Raw genomic sequence first — 21,205 nt, forward strand, 5'->3', positions numbered from 1 at the left:
CACACCAATCACACCGTATAACTTGTGATATACTACCCAGTTAACAGTATGAAAACAACATAGCATCAGTCCAAGACCGATGAAAACTAACATATAACCCTTATGTAAGCAATAACTATATACAAGTCTTGCAGAAGTAGTCCGCACTTGGGACGGGCACCCAGCATCCTCTACGGACTACGAGAAAAAGATTTACCGGTAGGTTTAAAATCTTATTTTCTCTTACGTCCTAGAGGATGCTGGGGACTCCGTAAGGACCATGGGGATTATACCAAAGCTCCCAAACGGGCAGGAGAGTGCGGATGACTTTGCAGCACCGATTGAGCAAACAGGAGGTCCTCCTCAGCCAGGGTATCAAACTTATAGAACTTTGCAAAGGTGTTTGAACCAACTTTGACCCACTGCTTGGATGACATCACCATATGCAAATCCATCTGCGGCAGGCCTTCCCCCAGGAATGCTTGCACTAGTTGTTGCATTTGGTTTGTTGTTTGGGGGTGCTTCAGTATTAGGCAGCCTTCTGCCCTCCCATGTTCATCTGAAAATATGTGTTCTCCCTGCAGTTGTTGTCCCCAGATGAGAGTTCCCTTGTGCTGCCTCAGTTGAATCTCCTTTACTTGACAGAGATGTGCCTGAGCAGCGGCCCTCCCCAGCCCTATCCCAAATCATACTTATTTTGCATAGGAGATACCATGGTCATGAAGATTGTTCTCCCAGGGTTAGGTTAATTCATTGCATTCTGGGTATGCTGACCCCTGTGATTTCCCCAAATGTGGGAAACTCAACTGCATTATTTGTGGTAGTGGGGGACTGTGTTTGTGCTTTCCTCTGGTCAGCTCTGGTAAAAGTCAGATTTCTTTGTCTCAGATCTTCCTCTAGCCTTGTTCTTCTTTCGAGAGTTCCCTTGTGCTGCCTCAGTTGGATCTCCTTCACTTGACAGGGGGGTGCCCGAGCAGCGACCCTCCCCAGCTCTAGCCCAACTCCTACTTACCTGCCAGGTGAGATACTATGATCATGAAGATGCTTCTCCCAGGGCAAGGCTCACCCATTGCACTCTGGGTGTGCTGCCCCTGCGATTTCCCCAAATGTGGGAAACTTGACTGCATAATTTGTGTTTCCCCTGGTCGGCTCTCATATAATTCAGATCTCTTTGTCTCAGGTCTCTCTCCAGCCTAGTTTGCTGTCTGTTTCCACTTCTTTTTTCTTGAGCCCCTCCCTTCTATACCCTTGTGCACTATCCTGACTTCTCCCGTCTGCTTACTTTGTGCCTTCCAACGCACAATACAAACTACAGGTAGTGCTGCAGGGCCCACACCCTTTTACTTGCTTTACAGAGCAGCTCTGGAGCTGTTACAGTGCCCAGCTGCTGCAAGAAATCAGCTTGAATGCTTCAGGGGCTGGGGCATAGCCAACATGAGCCCCACACCGAAGGAGGGTGGAGGTGTTTAATGCGAACTAGGGGTCATCCAAGCGCCGCAAAAGGCCGCCATGCCCTGCACACCCCTTTATTCTTTTCATATGCAGACGAGGGTTGAAGCCAACTTTGACCCACTGCTTGGATGACATCACCATATTCAAATCCATCTGCTGCAGGCCTTCCCCCAGGAATGCTTGCACTAGTTGTTGCATTTGGTTTGTTGTTTGGGGGTGCTTCAGTATTAGGCAGCCTTCTGCCCTCCCATGTTCATCTGAAAATATGTGTTCTCCCTGCAGTTGTTGTCCCCAGATGAGAGTTCCCTTGTGCTGCCTCAGTTGAATCTCCTTTACTTGACAGAGATGTGCCTGAGCAGCGGCCCTCCCCAGCCCTATCCCAAATCATACTTATTTTGCATAGGAGATACCATGGTCATGAAGATTGTTCTCCCAGGGTTAGGTTCATTCATTGCATTCTGGGTATGCTGACCCCTGTGATTTCCCCAAATGTGGGAAACTCAACTGCATTATTTGTGGTAGTGGGGGACTGTGTTTGTGCTTTCCTCTGGTCAGCTCTGGTAAAAGTCAGATTTCTTTGTCTCAGATCTTCCTCTAGCCTTGTTCTTCTTTCGAGAGTTCCCTTGTGCTGCCTCAGTTGGATCTCCTTCACTTGACAGGGGGGTGCCCGAGCAGCGACCCTCCCCAGCTCTAGCCCAACTCCTACTTACCTGCCAGGTGAGATACTATGATCATGAAGATGCTTCTCCCAGGGCAAGGCTCACCCATTGCACTCTGGCTGTGCTGCCCCTGCGATTTCCCCAAATGTGGGAAACTTGACTGCATAATTTGTGTTTCCCCTGGTCGGCTCTCATATAATTCAGATCTCTTTGTCTCAGGTCTCTCTCCAGCCTAGTTTGCTGTCTGTTTCCACTTCTTTTTTCTTGAGCCCCTCCCTTCTATACCCTTGTGCACTATCCTGACTTCTCCCATCTGCTTACTTTGTGCCTTCCAACGCACAATGCAAACTACAGGTAGTGCTGCAGGGCCCACACCCTTTTACTTGCTTTACAGAGCAGCTCTGGAGCTGTTACAGTGCCCAGCTGCTGCAAGAAATCAGCTTGAATGCTTCAGGGGCTGGGGCATAGCCAACATGAGCCCCACACCGAAGGAGGGTGGAGGTGTTTAATGCGAACTAGGGGTCATCCAAGCGCCGCAAAAGGCCGCCATGCCCTGCACACCCCTTTTTTCTTTTCATATGCAGACGAGGGTTGAAGCCAACTTTGACCCACTGCTTGGATGACATCACCATATGCAAATCCATCTGCTGCAGGCCTTCCCCCAGGAATGCTTGCACTAGTAGTTGCATTTGGTTCGTTGTTTGGGGGTGCTTCAGTTTTAGGCAGCCTTCTGCCCTCCCATGTTCATCTGAAAATATGTGTTCTCCCTGCAGTTGTTGTCCCCAGATGAGAGTTCCCTTGTGCTGCCTCAGTTGAATCTCCTTTACTTGACAGAGATGTGCCTGAGCAGCGGCCCTCCCCAGCCCTATCCCAAATCATACTTATTTTGCATAGGAGATACCTTGGTCATGAAGATTGTTCTCCCAGGGTGAGGTTCATTCATTGCATTCTGGGTATGCTGACCCCTGTGATTTCCCCAAATGTGGGAAACTCGACTGCATTATTTGTGGTAGTGGGGGACTGTGTTTGTGCTTTCCTCTGGTCAGCTCTGGTAAAAGTCAGATTTCTTTGTCTCAGATCTTCCTCTAGCCTTGTTCTTCTTTCGAGAGTTCCCTTGTGCTGCCTCAGTTGGATCTCCTTCACTTGACAGGGGGTGCCCAAGCAGCAATCCTCCACAGCTCTAGCCCAACTCCTACTTACCTGCCAGGTGAGATACTATGATCTTCACTGTTAGGGCAATCAGGATGTGGAATTCCCTGCCAGGGAAGGTGGTAATGGCGGACTCTGTAATTGGATTTAAAAAAGGAATGGATACATTTCTGAATGAAAAAGCTATCCAAGGTTATAATACTTAAAATATCAACATGGTTAATCCGGGGGTAACATGAGTTGTAGTAGTTAACTAGTCATAAAACATTATTCAGCAAGTATGTAGAATCATCACAACTTAAAACAGGTTGAACACGATGGGCAATTTGCCTCTTTTCAACCTCAAAAACTATATTACTATATGTTACTATATTACTATGTTACTGTAGTATACAGAACACCACAATGTAATGAGCAGTGATAGTGAGCACTGATGAGGATACTAGAACTGACACTGAGCAGCAAGATGCAGCACTGGACTATTAGTAATGTACTGTAGTATGCTGAGCACCACAATGCAGCACAAGACAATGAGCAGTGATACTGAGCACTGATGAGGATACTACTGAGAACTGACACTGAGCAGGAGAGACACACTACTAGTATTACTGAGCAGCAATAAGTAACCACTGATACTGAGCACTGATATTGAGATTTCCACTGAGAGAACATAGCCACGTCCTCTCCGCTCCCTCTTCAATGCACGAGTAAAAATGGCGGCAACGCGCAGCTCTTTATATGAAATCCGAATCTCGCGAGAATCCGACAGCGGGATGATGACATTTTCCCTTGTTCAGGTTTTACGAGTCAGGCGGGAACAACCGAGCCTGCCTCGGACCAGTGTAAACCACGTGGAGTTCGTGGGGAATTCGGTTCTCGGAGAACCGAACCCGCTCCTCTCTACCTTATACCCATATATTTTTTTATTTTCAATCTAAGCCCCTGCAGTTTTCTGTAAGCATCTGCTTCGCTATGATGATCAACAAGTCACAAGGGCAAACACTCAGGGCTTGAGGCGTAGATCTTAGGACCAGCTGCTACAAGCATGGCAGAGGTGTCACTATCACTGGTGACACCCAGAGAGGTGGCGAAGGAGATTGTAATGCAGTGCGCGCAGATAAGCAGCGCAATGGTAAAAAGGAGGCATGGTTTCATAGGTAGGGGCGTGGCCTGGTGGCCTGAATCTACATTTTGTTGCTCCGGGTGTCCCGGGGGTTGGGGGCTGCACCCTGGGACTAGTGTGTGAGCGGTGCTGGCTCCTGCACAGTGACAGGACATGGCCACCCAGCATGACGCCTCCCTTCTTGACCAATCTGTAATTGCAGTCGCACTGCAGTTCAGCGTGATCATAAAAAATGGTGTAGCCTCCTGCTGGTGCAGACTGTATGTGCGCGCAGGAAGCCGCCACCATTTTTGTGATCACAGCGGCTGAATGTGATGTCATACAGCCGCTGTGACCACGCCCCCTGTGTCTCCTCCGTTGCAGACCCCATTTTGAAGCCTTGCCCCCGCACCGCTCCATCCCTGACTTGGAAATGGAGTGTTGCTGACCCCCCTCTCCCCCCCTGCCCCGATTGACAGGCAGAGGCGATCGCATTCTCTGCGGGGTGCCGCAGAAAATGCAGGCACATGCGTATGCTCTTAGCAATTTTTGCAGTTGGATCGCTTACTGTGATTGCAATCCAACCTGAATCAGGCCCTATTACCTATCACAATGCGCTGCGGGCAGTACAAAATTGGTTTAATATGGGAGAAAAAACCCCAGACCTGTGCTCCTTAACTGTACCTGGTGGCTCGTGGAGCGGCTGCCCAGTAATCAGTGTCCACGCCAGTGCGCACACGGTCCACCCCCTACGGCCACGCTCCCCTTCATCAGCGGCCTCGTGATCCGGAAGGGCGGTGCGTGTGTGACTGACCTTAGGAAGAAACCGGAGCCTCCGCTGCAGTGACCCAGCAACCAGGGCACGGGAGTATACAGCGCCGCTGGGAGTGATGAAGCTGCAGTAAAGATGTCTATTAGACCTAGCCTGCTGCAGCCCTTGTAGATTCTCATAAAAAAAGTTCTTATTTTCTTGTCAAAATTAATAGCTAAGAATAGGCTGCCTGAGGCAGGCCCCTGTTAAGTGGCCTGCTACTGAAGGCACCAACTACAAACTGAGCTCCCTGTTCATGGAAGCGGGGTTATAGAGGAGAATGCGCTGAGCATCTTGGGAACAGTCAAAAGCTTTGAGCCGGTTGGTGCCTCAGATCAAGATCCTACTCTACTCCCCAATGTGAATCCTTGTGGAGTCCAGTGTACCCCACAGAAGAAATTAATGTGTCACACCCATTGGCAGCAACCTTAGAATAGCTGCTGACGGGCACAATTGAGAAAGGAAGGGGGGGGGACATTTGAATCCAGCACATAGATGCAATTCAAATATGTAATTTGAACCTTCCTATTTTAAAATATAATGGATGAACTTCACCCTGTGATAACAATCTTCATGATATAGAGATCTCATATGCAAAATAAGTATGAGTTGGGATAGGGCTGGGGAGGGTGGCTGCTCGGGCAAGCCCCTCCCCCGTCAAGTTAAGGAGATTCAACTGAGGAAGCACAAGGGAACTCTCGTCTGGGGACAACAACTGCAGGGAGACCACATTTTTTCAGATGAACATGGGAGGGCGGAAGGCTGCCTAATACTGAAGCACCATCAAATATCAAACCATATGCAATAACTAGTACAAGCATTCCTGGGGGAAGGTCTGCAGGAGACGAATTTGCATACGGTGATGTCATCCAAGCAGTGGGCCAAAGTTGGCTGGAACCCTCATCTGCATATGAAAAGAGAAAAGGGTTATGCAGGGCATGGCGGCCTTTTGCGGCGCTTGGATGACCCCTAGTTCGCATTAAACACCTCCACCTTCCTTCGGTGTGGGGCTCATGTTGGCTATGCCCCAGCCCCTGAAGCATTCAAGCTGATTTCTTGCAGCAGCTGGGCACTGTAACAGCTCCAGAGCTGCTCTGTAAGGCAAATAAAAGGGTGTGGGCCCTGCAGCACTACCTGTAGTTCGCATTGTGCGTTGGAAGGCACAAAGTAAGCAGACGGGAGAAGTCAGGATAGTGCGCAAGGGCATAGAAGGGAGCGGCTCAAGAAAAGAGAAGTGGAAACAGACAGCAAACTAGGCTGGAGAGAGACCTGAGACAAAGAGATCTGAATTATACGAGAGCCGACCAGGGGAAACACAAATTATGCAGTCAAGTTTCCCATATTTGGGGAAATCGTAGGGGCAGCACACCCAGAGTGCAATGGTTGAGCCTTGCCCTGGGAGAAGCACCTTCAAGATCATAGTATCTCACCTGGCAGGTAAGTAGGAGTTGGGCTAGAGCTGGGGAGGGTCGCTGCTCGGGCACCCCCCTGTCAAGTGAAGGAGATCCAACTGAGGCAGCACAATGGAACTCTCGAAAGAAGAACAAGGCTAGAGGAAGATCTGAGACAAAGAAATCTGACTTTTACCAGAGCTGACCAGCGGAAAACACAAACACAGTCCCCAACTACCACAAATAATGCAGGCGAGTTTCCCACATTTGGGTAAATCACAGGGGTCAGCATACCCAGAATGCAATGAATGAACCTCACCCTGGGTGAACAATTTTCATGACCATGGTGTCTCCTATGCAAAATAAGTATGATTTGGGAAAGGGCTGGGGAGGGCCGCTGCTCAGGCACATCTCTGTCAAGTAAAGGAGATTCAACTGAGGCAGCACAAGGGAACTCTCATATGGGGACAACAACTGCAGGGAGAACACATATTTTCAGATGAACATGGGAGGGCAGAAGGCTGCCTAATACTGAAGCACCCCCAAACAACAAACCAAATGCAACAACTAGTGCAAGCATTCCTGGGGGAAGGCCTGCAGCAGATGGATTTGCATATGGTGATGTTATCCAAGCAGTGGGTCAAAGTTGGCTTCAACCATCATCTGCATATGAAAAGAGAAAAGGGGCGTGCGGGGCATGGCGGCCTTTTGCGGTGCTTGGATGACCCCTAGATCGCATTAAACACCCCCACCCTCCTTTGGTGTGGGGCTCATGTTGGCCATGCCCCATCCCATGAAGCATTCAAGCTGATTTCTTGCAGCAGCTGGGCACTGTAACAGCTCCAGAGCTGCTCTGTAAGGCAAGTAAAAGGGTGTGGGCCCTGCAGCACTACCTGTAGTTTGCATTGTGCATTGGAAGGCACAAAGTAAGCAGACGGGAGGAGAAGTCAGGATAGTGCACAAGGGTATAGAAGGGAGGGGCTCAAGAAAAAAGAAGTGGAAACAGAGAGCAAACTAGGCTGGAGAGAGACCTGAGACAAAGAGATCTGAATTATACGAGAGCCGACCAGAGGAAACACAAATTATGCAGTCAAGTGTCCCACATTTGGGGAAATCGTAGGAGCAGCACACCCAGTGTGCAATGGGTGAGCCTTGCCCTGGGAGAAGCACCTTCCTGATTATAGTATCTCACCTGGGTGTGCTGCCCCTGCGATTTCCCCAAATGTGGGAAACTTGACTGCATAATTTGTGTTTCCCCTGGTCGGCTCTCATATAATTCAGATCTCTTTGTCTCAGGTCTCTCTCCAGCCTAGTTTGCTGTCTGTTTCCACTTCTTTTTTCTTGAGCCCCTCCCTTCTATACCCTTGTGCACTATCCTGACTTCTCCTCCTGTCTACTTACTTTGTGCCTTCCGATGCACAATGCAAACTACAGGTAGTGCTGCAGGGCCCACACCCTTTTACTTGCCTTACAGAGCAGCTCTGGAGCTGTTACAGTGCCAAGCTGCTGCAAGAAATCAGCTTGAATGCTTCAGGGGCTGGGGCATGGCCAACATGAGCCCCACACCGAAGGAGGGTGGGGGTGTTTAATGCGAACTAAGGGTCATCCAAGCGCCGCAAAAGGCCGCCATGCCCTGCATACCCCTTTTCTCTTTTCATATGCAGATGAGGGTTCCAGCCAACTTTGGCCCACTGCTTGGATGACATCACTATATGCATATCCGTCTTCTGCAGACCTTCCCCCAGGAATGCTTGTACTAGTTGTTGCATTTGGTTTGTTGTTTGGGGGTGCTTCAGTATTAGGCAGCCTTCTGCCCTCCCATGTTCATCTGAAAATATGTGTTCTCACTGCAGTTGTTGTCCCCAGATGAGAGTTCCCTTGTGCTGCCTCAGTTGAATCTCCTTTACTCTAAAACTTGTAAAACTTAGCAAAAGTGTTTACTAAATAGCTGCTCGGCAAAGTTGCAATGCCGAGACTCCCCGACCAGCCGCCCAGGATGAACCCACCTTTCTAGTAGAATGGGTCTTCACCTAATTCAGTAACGGCAATCCTGCCGTGGAATGAGCATGCTGAATCTTACCACAGATCCAGCGCATAATTGTCTACATGGAAGCAGGACACCCAATCCTGTTGGGAGCATACAGGACAAACAGAGCCTCTGTTTTCCTAATCTGAACCGTTCTGGTGACATAAATTTTCAAAGTTCTGACCACAGCCAGAGACTTTGACTCAACGAAGGTGTCAGTGGCCAAAGGCACCATGTGGAAAGATGAACCACCTTCGGCAGAAATAGTTGACGTGTCCTCAATTCTGCTCTATCTTCATGAAATATCAAATAAAGGCTCTTGTGATACTGCATGGTTTGTACTGTTTTCCATGTGCTCCCAGATCTTTCAAGCAAGAAGCATGGTCAAGAAAGTTCTGTTTGAAAAGAAACAACATTTACTGTCATTGTTATAGAATTTGGGAGAAAAAACAAGAAGAAATCTGCACTGTTGACGCACTGGACAGAATGAATGAATCATAAAATATAACCTTTATTAAGTATGTATTAAAATTGGATAAATATTAATATTATTATCCCAAACTGCAGTGAAACATAAAGGTTAAAATCACAGAACTAACATACATGTGCATAAGAAGAATAAAGAGATGTGAAAAAAAGGTTTAAAAAGCGTGTCCGTGTGTGATTATTTTTGAAGGCACAACCCTGGCGGGGTTGTTTATATAGATATATATGTTGCTAATAATCACTTTCTAGCGTAATGTTATTAAATAGCTGTTAGTATCTATGTCGTCAGGTACCACTGGGTCGTATCCTATATACTCCTGTGGGAAACTTGACTGCATAATTTGTGTTTCCCCTGGTCGGCTCTCGTATAATTCAGATCTCTTTGTCTCAGGTCTCTCTCCAGCCTAGTTTGCTGTCTGTTTCCACTTCTCTTTTCTTGAGCCGCTGCCTTCTATGCCCTTGTGCACTCTCCAGACTTCTCCTGTCTGCTTACTTTGTGCCTTCCAACGCACAATGCAAACTACAGGTAGTGCTGCAGGGCCCACACCCTTTTACTTGCCTTACAGAGCAGCTCTGGAGCTGTTACAGTGCCCAGCTGCAGCAAGAAATCAGCTTGAATGCTTCAGGGGCTGGGGCATAGCCAACATGAGCCCCACACCGACGGAGGGTGGAGGTGTTTAATGCAAACTAGGGGTCAGCCAAGCGCCGCAAAAGGCCGCCATGCCCTGCATGCCCCTTTTCTCTTTTCATATGCAGACGAGGGTTGAAGCCAACTTTGACCCACTGCTTGGATGACATCACCATATGCAAATCCATCTGCGGCAGGCCTTCCCCCAGGAATGCTTGCACTAGTTGTTGCATTTGGTTTGTTGTTTGGGGGTGCTTCAGTATTAGGCAGCCTTCTGCCCTCCCATGTTCATCTGAAAATATGTGTTCTCCCTGCAGTTGTTGTCCCCAGATGAGAGTTCCCTTGTGCTGCCTCAGTTGAATCTCCTTTACTTGACAGAGATGTGCCTGAGCAGCGGCCCTCCCCAGCCCTATCCCAAATCATACTTATTTTGCATAGGAGATACCATGGTCATGAAGATTGTTCTCCCAGGGTTAGGTTCATTCATTGCGTTCTGGGTATGCTGACCTCTGTGATTTCCTCAAATGTGGGAAACTCAACTGCATTATTTGTGGTAGTGGGGGACTGTGTTTGTGCTTTCCTCTGGTCAGCTCTGGTAAAAGTCAGATTTCTTTGTCTCAGATCTTCCTCTAGCCTTGTTCTTCTTTCAAGAGTTCCCTTGTGCTGCCTCAGTTGGATCTCCTTCACTTGACAGGGGGGTGCCCGAGCAGCGACCCTCCCCAGCTCTAGCCCAACTCCTACTTACCTGCCAGGTGAGATACTATGATCATGAAGTTGCTTCTCCCAGGGCAAGGCTCACCCATTGCACTCTGGGTGTGCTGCCCCTGCGATTTCCCCAAATATGGGAAACTTGATTGCATAATTTGTGTTTCCCCTAGTCGGCTCTCATATAATTCAGATCTCTTTGTCTCAGGTCTCTCTCCAGCCTAGTTTGCTGTCTGTTTCCACTTCTTTTTTCTTGAGCCCCTCCCTTCTATACCCTTGTGCACTATCCTGACTTCTCCTCCTGTCTGCTTACTTTGTGCCTTCCGATGCACAATGCAAACTACAGGTAGTGCTGCAGGGCCCACACCCTTTTACTTGCCTTACAGAGCAGCTCTGGAGCTGTTACAGTGCCAAGCTGCTGCAAGAAATCAGCTTGAATGCTTCAGGGGCTGGGGCATGGCCAACATGAGCCCCACACCGAAGTAGGGTGGGGGTGTTTAATGCGAACTAAGGGTCATCCAAGCGCCGCAAAAGGCCGCCATGCCCTGCATACCCCTTTTCTCTTTTCATATGCAGATGAGGGTTCCAGCCAACTTTGGCCCACTGCTTGGATGACATCACTGTATGCAAATCCGTCTTCTGCAGACCTTCCCCCAGGAATGCTTGTACTAGTTGTTGCATTTGGTTTGTTGTTTGGGGGTGCTTCAGTATTAGGCAGCCTTCTGCCCTCCCATGTTCATCTGAAAATATGTGTTCTCCCGGCAGTTGTTGTCCCCAGATGAGAGTTCCCTTGTGCTGCCTCAGTTGAATCTCCTTTACTTGACAGAGATGTGCCTGAGCAGCGGCCCTCCCCAGCCCTATCCCAAATCATACTTATTTTGCATAGGAGATACCATGGTCATAAAGATTGTTCTCCCAGGGTGAGGTTCATTCATTGCATTCTGGGTATGCTGACCCCTGTGATTTCCCCAAATGTGGGAAACTCAACTGCATTATTTGTGGTAGTGGGGGACTGTGTTTGTGTTTTCCTCTGGTCAGCTCTGGTAAAAGTCAGATTTCTTTGTCTCAGATCTTCCTCTAGCCTTGTTCTTCTTTCGAGAGTTCCATTGTGCTGCCTCAGTTTGATCTCCTTCACTTGACAGGGGGGTACCCGAGCAGCGACCCTCCCCAGCTCTAGCCCAACTCCTACATAACTGCCAGGTGAGATACTATGATCATGAAGGTGCTTCTCCCAGGGCAAGGCTCACCCATTGCACTCTGGGTGTGCTGCTCCTGTGATTTCCCCAAATGTGGGAAACTTGACTGCATAATTTGCGTTTCCCCTGGTCGGCTCTCGTATAATTCAGATCTCTTTGTCTCAGGTCTCTCTCCAGCCTAGTTTGCTGTCTGTTTCCACTTCTCTTTTCTTGAGCCGCTGCCTTCTATGCCCTTGTGCACTCTCCTGACTTCTCCTGTCTGCTTACTTTGTGCCTTCCAACGCACAATGCAAACTACAGGTAGTGCTGCAGGGCCCACACCCTTTTACTTGCCTTTCAGAGCAGCTCTGGAGCTGTTACAGTGCCCAGCTGCTGCAAGAAATCAGCTTGAATGCTTCAGGGGCTGGGGCATAGCCAACATGAGCCCCACACCGACGGAGGGTGGAGGTGTTTAATGCGAACTAAGGGTCATCCAAGCGCCGCAAAAGGCCGCCATGCCCTGCATACCCCTTTTCTCTTTTCATATGCAGATGAGGGTTCCAGCCAACTTTGGCCCACTGCTTGGATGACATCACCGTATGCAAATACGTCTTCTGCAGACCTTCCCCCAGGAATGCTTGTACTAGTTGTTGCATTTGGTTTGTTGTTTGGGGTGCTTCAGTATTAGGCAGCCTTCTGCTCTCCCATGTTCATCTGAAAATATGTGTTCTCCCTGCAGTTGTTGTCCCCAGATGAGAGTTCTCTTGTGCTGCCTCAGTTGAATCTCCTTTACTTGACAGAGATGTGCCTGAGCAGCGGCCATCCCCAGCCCTATCCCAAATCATACTTATTTTGCATAGGAGATACCATGGTCATGAAGATTGTTCTTCCAGGGTGAGGTTCATTCATTGCATTCTGGGTATGCTGACCCCTGTGATTTCCCCAAATGTGGGAAACTCAACTGCATTATTTGTGGTAGTGGGGGACTGTGTTTGTGCTTTCCTCTGGTCAGCTCTGGTAAAAGTCAGATTTCTTTGTCTCAGATCTTCCTCTAGCCTTGTTCTTTTTTTGAGAGTTTCCTTGTGCTGCCTCAGTTGGATTTCCTTCACTTGACAGGGGGGTGCCCGAGCAGCGACCCTCCCCAGCTCTAGCCCAACTCCTACTTACCTGCCAGGTGAGATACTATGATCAGGAAGGTGCTTCTCCCAGGGCAAGGCTCACCCATTGCACTCTGGGTGTGCTGCTCCTACGATTTCCCCAAATGTGGGACACTTGAGTACATAATTTGTGTTTCCTCTGGTCGGCTACTCGTATAATTCAGATCTCTTTGTCTCAGGTCTCTCTCCAGCCTAGTTTGCTGTCTGTTTCCACTTCTCTTTTCTTGAGCCCCTGCCCTTGCCCTTGTGCACTCTCCTGACTTCTCCTGTCTGCTTACTTTGTGCCTTCCAACGCACAATGCAAACTACAGGTAGTGCTGCAGGGCCAACACCCTTTTACTTGCCTTACAGAGCAGCTCTGGAGCTGTTACAGTGCCCAGCTGCTGCAAGAAATCAGCTTGAATGCTTCAGGGGCTGGGGCATAGCCAACATGAGCCCCACACCGACGGAGGGTGGAGGTGTTTAATGCGAACTAAGGGTCATCCAAGCGCCGCAAAAGGCCGCCATGCCCTGCATACCCCTTTTCTCTTTTCATATGCAGATGAGGGTTCCAGCCAACTTTGGCCCACTGCTTGGATGACATCACCGTATGCAAATCCGTCTTCTGCAGACCTTTTCCCAGGAATGCTTGTACTAGTTGTTGCATTTGGTTTGTTGTTTGGGGGTGCTTCAGTATTAGGCAGCCTTCTGCTCTCCCATGTTCATCTGAAAATATGTGTTCTCCCTGCAGTTGTTGTCCCCAGATGAGAGTTCCCTTGTGCTGCCTCAGTTGAATCTCCTTTACTTGACAGAGATGTGCCTGAGCAGCGGCCCTCCCCAGCCCTATCCCAAATCATACTTATTTTGCATAGGAGATACCATTGTCATGAAGATTGTTCTCCCAGGGTGAGGTTCATTCATTGCATTCTGGGTATGCTGACCCCTGTCATTTCCCCAAATGTGGGAAACTCGACTGCATTATTTGTGGTAGTGGGGGACTGTGTTTGTGCTTTCCTCTGGTCAGCTCTGGTAAAAGTCAGATTTCTTTGTCTCAGATCTTCCTCTAGCCTTGTTCTTTTTTCGAGAGTTTCCTTGTGCTGCCTCAGTTGGATCTCCTTCACTTGACAGGGGGGTGCCCGAACAGCGACCCTCCCCAGCTCTAGCCCAACTCCTACTTACCTGCCAGGTGAGATACTATGATCAGGAAGGTGCTTCTCCCAGGGCAAGGCTCACCCAATGCACTCTGGGTGTGCTGCTCCTACGATTTCCCCAAATGTGGGACACTTGATTACATAATTTGTGTTTCCTCTGGTCGGCTCTCGTATAATTCAGATCTCTTTGTCTCAGGTCTCTCTCCAGCCTAGTTTGCTGTCTGTTTCCACTTCTCTTTTCTTGAGCCGCTCCCTTCTATGCCCTTGTGCACTATCCTGACTTCTCCCGTCTGCTTACTTTGTGCCTTCCAACGCACAATGCAAACTACAGGTAGTGCTGCAGGGCCCACACCCTTTTACTTGCTTTTCAGAGCAGCTCTGGAGCTGTTACAGTGCCCAGCTGCTGCAAGAAATCAGCTTGAATGCTTCAGGGGCTGGGGCATAGCCAACATGAGCCCCACACCGAAGGAAGGTGGAGGTGTTTAATGCAAACTAGGGGTCATCCAAGCGCCGCAAAAGGCCGCCATGCCCTGCACACCCCTTTTTTATTTTCATATGCAGACGAGGGTTGAAGCCAACTTTGACCCACTGCTTGGATGACATCACCATATGCAAATCCATCTGCTGCAGGCCTTCCCCCAGGAATGCTTGCACTAGTAGTTGCATTTGGTTTGTTGTTTGGGGGTGCTTCAGTGTTAGGCAGCCTTCTGCCCTCCCATGTTCATCTGAAAATATGTGTTCTCCCTGCAGTTGTTGTCCCCAGATGAGAGTTCCCTTGTGTTGCCTCAGTTGAATCTCCTTTACTTGACAGAGATGTGCCTGAGCAGCGGCCCTCCCCAGCCCTATCCCAAATCATACTAATTTTGCATAGGAGATACCATGGTCATGAAGATTGTTCTCCCAGGGTGAGGTTCATTCATTGCACTCTGGGTATGCTGACCCCTGTGATTTCCCCAAATGTGGGAAACTCGACTGCATTATTTGTGGTAGTGGGGGACTGCGTTTGTGCTTTCCTCTGGTCAGCTCTGGTAAAAGTCAGATTTCTTTGTCTCAGATCTTCCTCTAGCCTTGTTCTTCTTTCGAGAGTTCCCTTGTGCTGCCTCAGTTGGATCTCCTTCACTTGACAGGGGGTGCCCGAGCAGCAATCCTCCACAGCTCTAGCCCAACTCCTACTTACCTGCCAGGTGAGATATTATGATGTTCACTGTTAGGGCAATCAGGATGTGGAATTCCCTGCCAGGGAAGGTGGTAATGGCGGACTCTGTAATTGGATTTAAAAAAGGAATGGATACATTTCTGAATGAAAAAGCTATCCAAGGTTATAATACTTAAAATATCAACATGGTTAATCCGGGGGTAACATGAGTTATAGTAGCTAACTAGTCATAAAACATTATTCAGCAAGTATGTAGAATCATCACAACTTAAAACAGGTTGAACACGATGGGCAATTTGCCTCTATTCAACCTCAAAAACTATGTTACTATATGTTACTATATTACTATGTTACTGTAGTATACAGAACACCACAATGTAATGAGCAGTGATAGTGAGCACTGATGAGGATACTAGAACTGACACTGAGCAGCAAGATGCAGCACTGGACTATTAGTAATGTACTGTAGTATGCTGAGCACCACAATGCAGCACAAGACAATGAGCAGTGATACTGAGCACTGATGAGGATACTACTGAGAACTGACACTGAGCAGGAGAGACACACTACTAGTATTACTGAGCAGCAATAAGTAACCACTGATACTGAGCACTGATATTGAGATTTCCACTGAGAGAACATAGCCACGTCCTCTCCGCTCTCTCTTCAATGCACGAGTAAAAATGGCGGCAACGCGCAGCTCTTTATATGGAATCCGAATCTCGAGAGAATCCGACAGCGGGATGATGACATTTTCCCTTGTTCAGGTTTTCCGAGTCAGGCGGGAACAACCGAGCCTGCCTCGGACCAGTGTAAACCACATGGAGTTCGTCGGGAATTCGGTTCTCGGAGAACCGAACCCGCTCCTCTCTACCTTATACCCATATATTTTTTTATTTTCAATCTAAGCCCCTGCAGTTTTCTGTAAGCATCTGCTTCGCTATGATGATCAACAAGTCACAAGGGCAAACACTCAGGGCTTGAGGCGTAGATCTTAGGACCAGCTGCTACAAGCATGGCAGAGGTGTCACTATCACTGGTGACACCCAGAGAGGTGGCGAAGGAGATTGTAATGCAGTGCGCGCAGATAAGCAGCGCAATGGTAAAAAGGAGGCATGGTTTCATAGGTAGGGGCGTGGCCTGGTGGCCTGAATCTACATTTTGTTGCTCCGGGTGTCCCGGGGGTTGGGGGCTGCACCCGGGGACTAGTGTGTGTGCGGTGCTGGCTCCTGCACAGTGACAGGGCATGGCCACCCAGCATGACGCCTCCATTCTTGACCATGCTGTAATTGCAGTCGCACTGCAGTTCAGCGTGATCATAAAAAATGGTGTAGCCTCCTGCTGGTGCAAACTGTATGTGCGCGCAGGAAGCCGCCACCATTTTTGTGATCACAGCGGCTGAATGTGATGTCATACAGCCGCTGTGACCACGCCCCCTGTGTCTCCTCCGTTGCAGACCCCATTTTGAAGCCTTGCCCCCGCACCGCTCCATCCCTGACTTGGAAATGGAGTGTTGCTGACCCCCCTCCCCCCCCCCGCCCCGATTGACAGGCAGAGGCGATCGCATTCTCTGCGGGGTGCCGCAGAAAATGCAGGCACATGCGTATGCTGTTAGCAATTTTTGCAGTTGGATCGCTTATTGTGATTGCATTCCAACCTGAATCAGGCCCTATTACCTATCACAATGCGCTGCGGGCAGTACAAAATTGGGTTAATATAGGAGTAAAACTCCCAGACCTGTGCTCCTTAACTGTACCTGGTGGCTAGTGGAGCGGCTGCCCAGTAATCAGTGTCCACGCCAGTGCGCACACGGTCCACCCCCTACGGCCACGCTCCCCTTCATCAGCGGCCTCGTGATCCGGAAGGGCGGTGTGTGTGTGACTGACCTTAGGAAGAAACTGGAGCCTCCGCTGCAGTGACCCAGCAACCAGGTGACAATGCTAAATTCCTTGTCGTATAAACAACCCTTTATGAAGCTAAGAACACTGTACGCTGTTTACTTAAGAAGTACCGTAATGGTACGCTATTGACGTAGCGATCGCTCAGCCGTAGGCGAGACGCTCAAGCGTCACGTTCGCTCGCGGCCCAGTGATCACAGGACACGTTATTGGCTATGTCTAGGGGAATGATTCGCTATGGCGTAGCTTACGCTCGAGACCACGAGGAGGTCACCAGCGATGCAGACGCTCACAACACTATACCTTTATGTTAAAACCTTATACCAATGAAATACACTGAATACCTTAATGTGAGTACAGGGTGTAAATGCAACCTTGTGTAACCTGACTAACTACAAAGCTGCTTGAGCGTCACCGACGCTCAAGTGAACACTTAACACTATAGAAAATACACAGATACTGGTTTAGGTTCCAAAGCCTATTAACTGTATTATATCTAATATACTTGTAAAAGGGGATAACAGTACAAATGATACACTACAATATAACAAGGACTTCCTAACCACAGAACTAAACAATAAATACAAAAAGACAATACTACACTGACCTAAATGCAATACAGTACAATACTATAATACTATGAGAGATATAAGAGAAAAGAAGAGAGAGAGAGATAGAGAGAGAGAGAGAAATTGGCTCACAGAAAGACAATGATTACGGAGAGAAACTTACGCACAAAGGGTATGATCGCCTGCGCCTCGATATCCAGCTCCCGGCTATCAGCAGATAACCGTTGATGAGAGAGTGAGAGCTGGATGTGGTCGGCCTGCCTATTTATACCCCACACACAATGCAATCTCATGGTCCTACAATCCCATTGTCCATTGGCCGAAGGAATTCGGCCCTGCATCATAACAAAAGGTCATAGGGTGATTCATACAGGTGGGCTGTGACGATTTCCAACAGCTCAGGTGGGTGGGAAACTGGGTTTCCCGCCGCATACCTGAGTATGAGTAAATAATAGAAATGGACATAAACTTCTTATGTCCATAACTATTCGCACGAGCGATTAATACGCTCCAAACCAACACCGGAATATTGCTAATTAAATACTCTTCCGATGGGTACCAAACACTGCTGTATGATTCCTGTTAGACCCTTCGTACGATATAAAGAGGGATTCCTCAGCTCTGGGACATTGTATTTTAACCAAACTTTCAGAATCTATCAAAGGGACCATGATCTATAAACTACATTAATTGTGAAAATATGTAACGAATGAGTCGCACGCTACGACTACGTAAACTCTACCGTAAATGCGCATACCGCGCCTGCGAGTGTACGCTATTGCGGGTATGCGCCTCCACGGGAGAGCGTACGCACGCGCAGCGCGGACCAGTGTGCGGTGCAAATATGGCAACGTGCATTGAGACATTTTTCTGACTTTGACAGTCCACCCTTTGGCAGTCAACAATAACTGCCACAAAACATTTAAGGAGAAAAATGTAAGTCAGGGGTTAATTGATTTCCATGGTTGGGTAGGGGAGAAGAGTGGAGTAGGTGTGAAGAGGGTATGACCTAGTGAGAAAGTAGAAGCATGTGTGTATGAGTCCATGTTTGGAGGGTCATGTATCATCGTGCCGTACGTGTGGTAGATCAAGCTTTGAGGTATTGCGAAGTATACATTTGAATTCCTTCTTGTCCTGTGGTACAGGTCTGTGGATGGGCTGTCAAACTCTACCGAGCTCATTTCGGCTGTGGTTGTAACAAAATGGGGATGCACATTTTAGTTGATGATACATGAATGGGGGAGGTATGTGGTTGCTGCTATCTGTGCCTGTATTCCCTATCGTCTATGTGTGTCGTTACCTGGGGGTTGTAGAGATGAAGATAAAGAACACTTACGAAAAATGCAATGATATTCTATGTCAGGGAAATGTACATCTGTTGTTGAAGTTGTGTTCGGTATCTGTTGAGAGTCGTCTTCTTTGCGCTGTATTGCTCCTTGGGCATGAGCAAATAGCTTTGTCTGAGCCATCAGATTTACAAAAAATGTTGGGCTAGCGTGAGTTTAAAAATACTAGGGAAACTGGGGATCCATGGCAAAGTTCATCAAGTGTCCATATTTAAAGTTGTCAAATCTTCTTCTTTGGTGCTTGTCTGTTGTCTGTATAGCGTCTCGTCAACTTCCTCGTCCAAGGGGGTCTTTGTATCTTGGAGAAAAGCAGAAAAACAGGTGAAAGAAACGGACCGTATAATCGCATTTTCATCACATTCTGGTTTCTATCATTGGGTCATAAATCAAATCCAGGTTAATTACGGTTTCCTCACTCCTCAAGCTCATCACTTTTGTACTTTGTTTGCACCTCATTAAAGCCTGCCCGCATCTAAATATCAATCCAATCGATATAACAACACCCAAGATACATAGTAGAAACTTTCCAACATCCATTATGACTCCTTGAGCCCAGTCTCCCAAACCGGAGAACCAATTTCGCGGGTTCAACCATGACACCCAACCAGTCAGCTCATTACCTACAGCAGCAAGGGTGAGATTGTGTTTTCGACGAAATTCCCACTTTAATTGCAGAATATCGTCCATCTTTTGGTCTATGACCTCTACCGGATCCTCGGTGCTATTTGTGATATACGTGCAACACTTTATGCCGTACTGTGTTGCCAATGTAACACAATATCCGCCTGTTACTGCTGTAAGATAATTAAGAACCATCCTATGCTGAACTAGTTCTGTTTTGTAAGCTTGAAGTTCTCTTCCAGTGTATCTAAACGTGTCATCATACATTTCAGTGATATTATCTAACAAATTGGCGAGTGCGGAAATGTATCTATAATTCATCACTCCTCGAGCGGTACGAGTGAAATGTAGCGCTACCAGAACCTGAATCCCGGTGGATTCATGGATAAGATCAGAGGCCGGATGCTCTAACCTTTCTGACAGTTGTCTTTTAACTCGGTGCTCGTAATGAGTGTGAGTATAAGGAGCTTGGGCACCACGGTGTATGTCCTTCATTTTGTCATGTGTAACAGTCATCACTTCAGGCAATACTTTTCCAATATAACACAATCCTTCAGAGTTTGGGGCAAGCCACTTGTACGCCTTTCTCCCGCATATGAAATATGCATCATCGGGGAGAACATATGGGACGGAGAAGGACATGACCATGTTACAAACCTTCCAGGTGAAATCTCCTGACCCTAATTCTTCCATCTGCCTAATGCACGTATCGGTTTGTACGATATGTGCACAGTATCCTGGTGATACCTCTCCAACTCTAGTAATCCTATTTCCTAAGGTATATCGATACCGGAAAGATTTTCCTCTACTGGCTATGTGGCGTACGAACTCTGTATCTGTAGGCATTCTATCTGCTCTGTGTGAAAAGGTCATGGTAAGGTTGCTCCATGACACTTCCCAATTTCCCGGTTTTCTGGGATTGGAGATGTTAAAACATAAGAGGGACCTATCCACATGGTATTGGTGGAGCTTCAAACTAGGAGGGCTGGAGATGTTAAACCTCCGGTCCACCGGTCTCCCACCACTTAGCTCAAGTACCTCCCCTAACGTTAAAGGAAATGGTACTAGCCCTGATTTACTGTGACCCTGAGGTACTTGAGAGCATACCCAACAATCTGTTTGGTTTAACACGTTACCCACTAGAGAGTGATAGTCACTCAATGGATGCCGGTCCATATGGATATTAAAACTAGATTGGCATTTCTTTATGCATCCATCTTCAACCAGATTATCACAGAGCCTACAGATACAATTTTCTTCAGCTAACAATCCATCACAATTTCTTCTATCGGATCGTTTTCTGATACTCGCCTTTGCTTGTTGGTTTGGTTGATCTTGGAAAACTACGCCTCCATCATCATAATCGGAACCCATTCCAGAACCTCTCTCGACCTCTATGGTACTCTCGCCGGAACAGACTGCTCTGGTCAACATCATGGTTAACATCAAAATCCGGATCACAGTCTCTTGGGGCAAGTCCATCTTTGAGGAGAAAATAGAGAAGAATGAGAAGGGGGAAAAAGAAATTTTAAGGGAGAGGGGCTGGGAAGTGGAGAAAAACAATAAAGGGGAGAGGGGAGTCGACAGCTGCTTTCGATCTTCAAGGCTCAGGTGCCGCCTCAGTCCTCCTGGAACAGACACTCCAGTGATACAACCTCTACCGTCTGTTCCTTATCACGGGACTTCTCGAGATCAGCAACCTTCTTGCAGTGGGATGAATGGACCCAAGTCTCTCTCTCAGCAACCTTCAATGCTGTGGTGCTAG

The 21,205-nt window shown here is 48.0% G+C and overlaps 14 non-coding genes and 3 pseudogenes across 14 annotated transcripts; 14 read left to right on the forward strand and 3 right to left on the reverse strand.

Moving 5' to 3' along the window:
* The first annotated feature begins 667 nt into the window (after positions 1-667).
* On the forward strand, positions 668-831 carry LOC135017968 (U1 spliceosomal RNA). The gene has a single exon (XR_010215735.1). It is a non-coding gene; the product is annotated as a U1 spliceosomal RNA (small nuclear RNA).
* A 152-nt stretch (positions 832-983) lies between these two features.
* LOC135017867 (U1 spliceosomal RNA) lies at positions 984-1,125 on the forward strand (annotated as a pseudogene).
* Positions 1,126-1,817: 692 nt separating this feature from the next.
* Positions 1,818-1,981, forward strand: LOC135017912 (U1 spliceosomal RNA). Its single transcript, XR_010215690.1, has one exon. It is a non-coding gene; the product is annotated as a U1 spliceosomal RNA (small nuclear RNA).
* Positions 1,982-2,133: 152 nt separating this feature from the next.
* Positions 2,134-2,275, forward strand: LOC135017926 (U1 spliceosomal RNA; annotated as a pseudogene).
* Positions 2,276-2,967: 692 nt separating this feature from the next.
* On the forward strand, positions 2,968-3,131 carry LOC135017688 (U1 spliceosomal RNA). Its single transcript, XR_010215482.1, has one exon. It is a non-coding gene; the product is annotated as a U1 spliceosomal RNA (small nuclear RNA).
* A 3,303-nt stretch (positions 3,132-6,434) lies between these two features.
* On the reverse strand, positions 6,435-6,597 carry LOC135017954 (U1 spliceosomal RNA). Its single transcript, XR_010215727.1, has one exon. It is a non-coding gene; the product is annotated as a U1 spliceosomal RNA (small nuclear RNA).
* Positions 6,598-6,749: 152 nt separating this feature from the next.
* LOC135017801 (U1 spliceosomal RNA) lies at positions 6,750-6,913 on the reverse strand. The gene has a single exon (XR_010215590.1). It is a non-coding gene; the product is annotated as a U1 spliceosomal RNA (small nuclear RNA).
* Positions 6,914-7,587: 674 nt separating this feature from the next.
* Positions 7,588-7,743, reverse strand: LOC135017993 (U1 spliceosomal RNA). Its single transcript, XR_010215752.1, has one exon. It is a non-coding gene; the product is annotated as a U1 spliceosomal RNA (small nuclear RNA).
* A 2,361-nt stretch (positions 7,744-10,104) lies between these two features.
* Positions 10,105-10,268, forward strand: LOC135017747 (U1 spliceosomal RNA). Its single transcript, XR_010215537.1, has one exon. It is a non-coding gene; the product is annotated as a U1 spliceosomal RNA (small nuclear RNA).
* A 152-nt stretch (positions 10,269-10,420) lies between these two features.
* LOC135017957 (U1 spliceosomal RNA) lies at positions 10,421-10,555 on the forward strand (annotated as a pseudogene).
* Positions 10,556-11,257: 702 nt separating this feature from the next.
* Positions 11,258-11,421, forward strand: LOC135017669 (U1 spliceosomal RNA). Its single transcript, XR_010215463.1, has one exon. It is a non-coding gene; the product is annotated as a U1 spliceosomal RNA (small nuclear RNA).
* Positions 11,422-11,573: 152 nt separating this feature from the next.
* Positions 11,574-11,736, forward strand: LOC135017981 (U1 spliceosomal RNA). Its single transcript, XR_010215746.1, has one exon. It is a non-coding gene; the product is annotated as a U1 spliceosomal RNA (small nuclear RNA).
* A 670-nt stretch (positions 11,737-12,406) lies between these two features.
* On the forward strand, positions 12,407-12,570 carry LOC135017889 (U1 spliceosomal RNA). The gene has a single exon (XR_010215668.1). It is a non-coding gene; the product is annotated as a U1 spliceosomal RNA (small nuclear RNA).
* A 152-nt stretch (positions 12,571-12,722) lies between these two features.
* On the forward strand, positions 12,723-12,886 carry LOC135017970 (U1 spliceosomal RNA). Its single transcript, XR_010215737.1, has one exon. It is a non-coding gene; the product is annotated as a U1 spliceosomal RNA (small nuclear RNA).
* Positions 12,887-13,554: 668 nt separating this feature from the next.
* Positions 13,555-13,718, forward strand: LOC135017751 (U1 spliceosomal RNA). The gene has a single exon (XR_010215541.1). It is a non-coding gene; the product is annotated as a U1 spliceosomal RNA (small nuclear RNA).
* A 152-nt stretch (positions 13,719-13,870) lies between these two features.
* On the forward strand, positions 13,871-14,033 carry LOC135017974 (U1 spliceosomal RNA). Its single transcript, XR_010215739.1, has one exon. It is a non-coding gene; the product is annotated as a U1 spliceosomal RNA (small nuclear RNA).
* A 671-nt stretch (positions 14,034-14,704) lies between these two features.
* Positions 14,705-14,868, forward strand: LOC135018089 (U1 spliceosomal RNA). The gene has a single exon (XR_010215847.1). It is a non-coding gene; the product is annotated as a U1 spliceosomal RNA (small nuclear RNA).
* The last annotated feature ends 6,337 nt before the right edge of the window (positions 14,869-21,205 follow it).

This window comes from Pseudophryne corroboree, unplaced genomic scaffold (genome assembly GCF_028390025.1).
Source record: "Pseudophryne corroboree isolate aPseCor3 unplaced genomic scaffold, aPseCor3.hap2 scaffold_320, whole genome shotgun sequence".
NCBI classification, from domain to species: Eukaryota; Metazoa; Chordata; class Amphibia; order Anura; family Myobatrachidae; genus Pseudophryne; species Pseudophryne corroboree.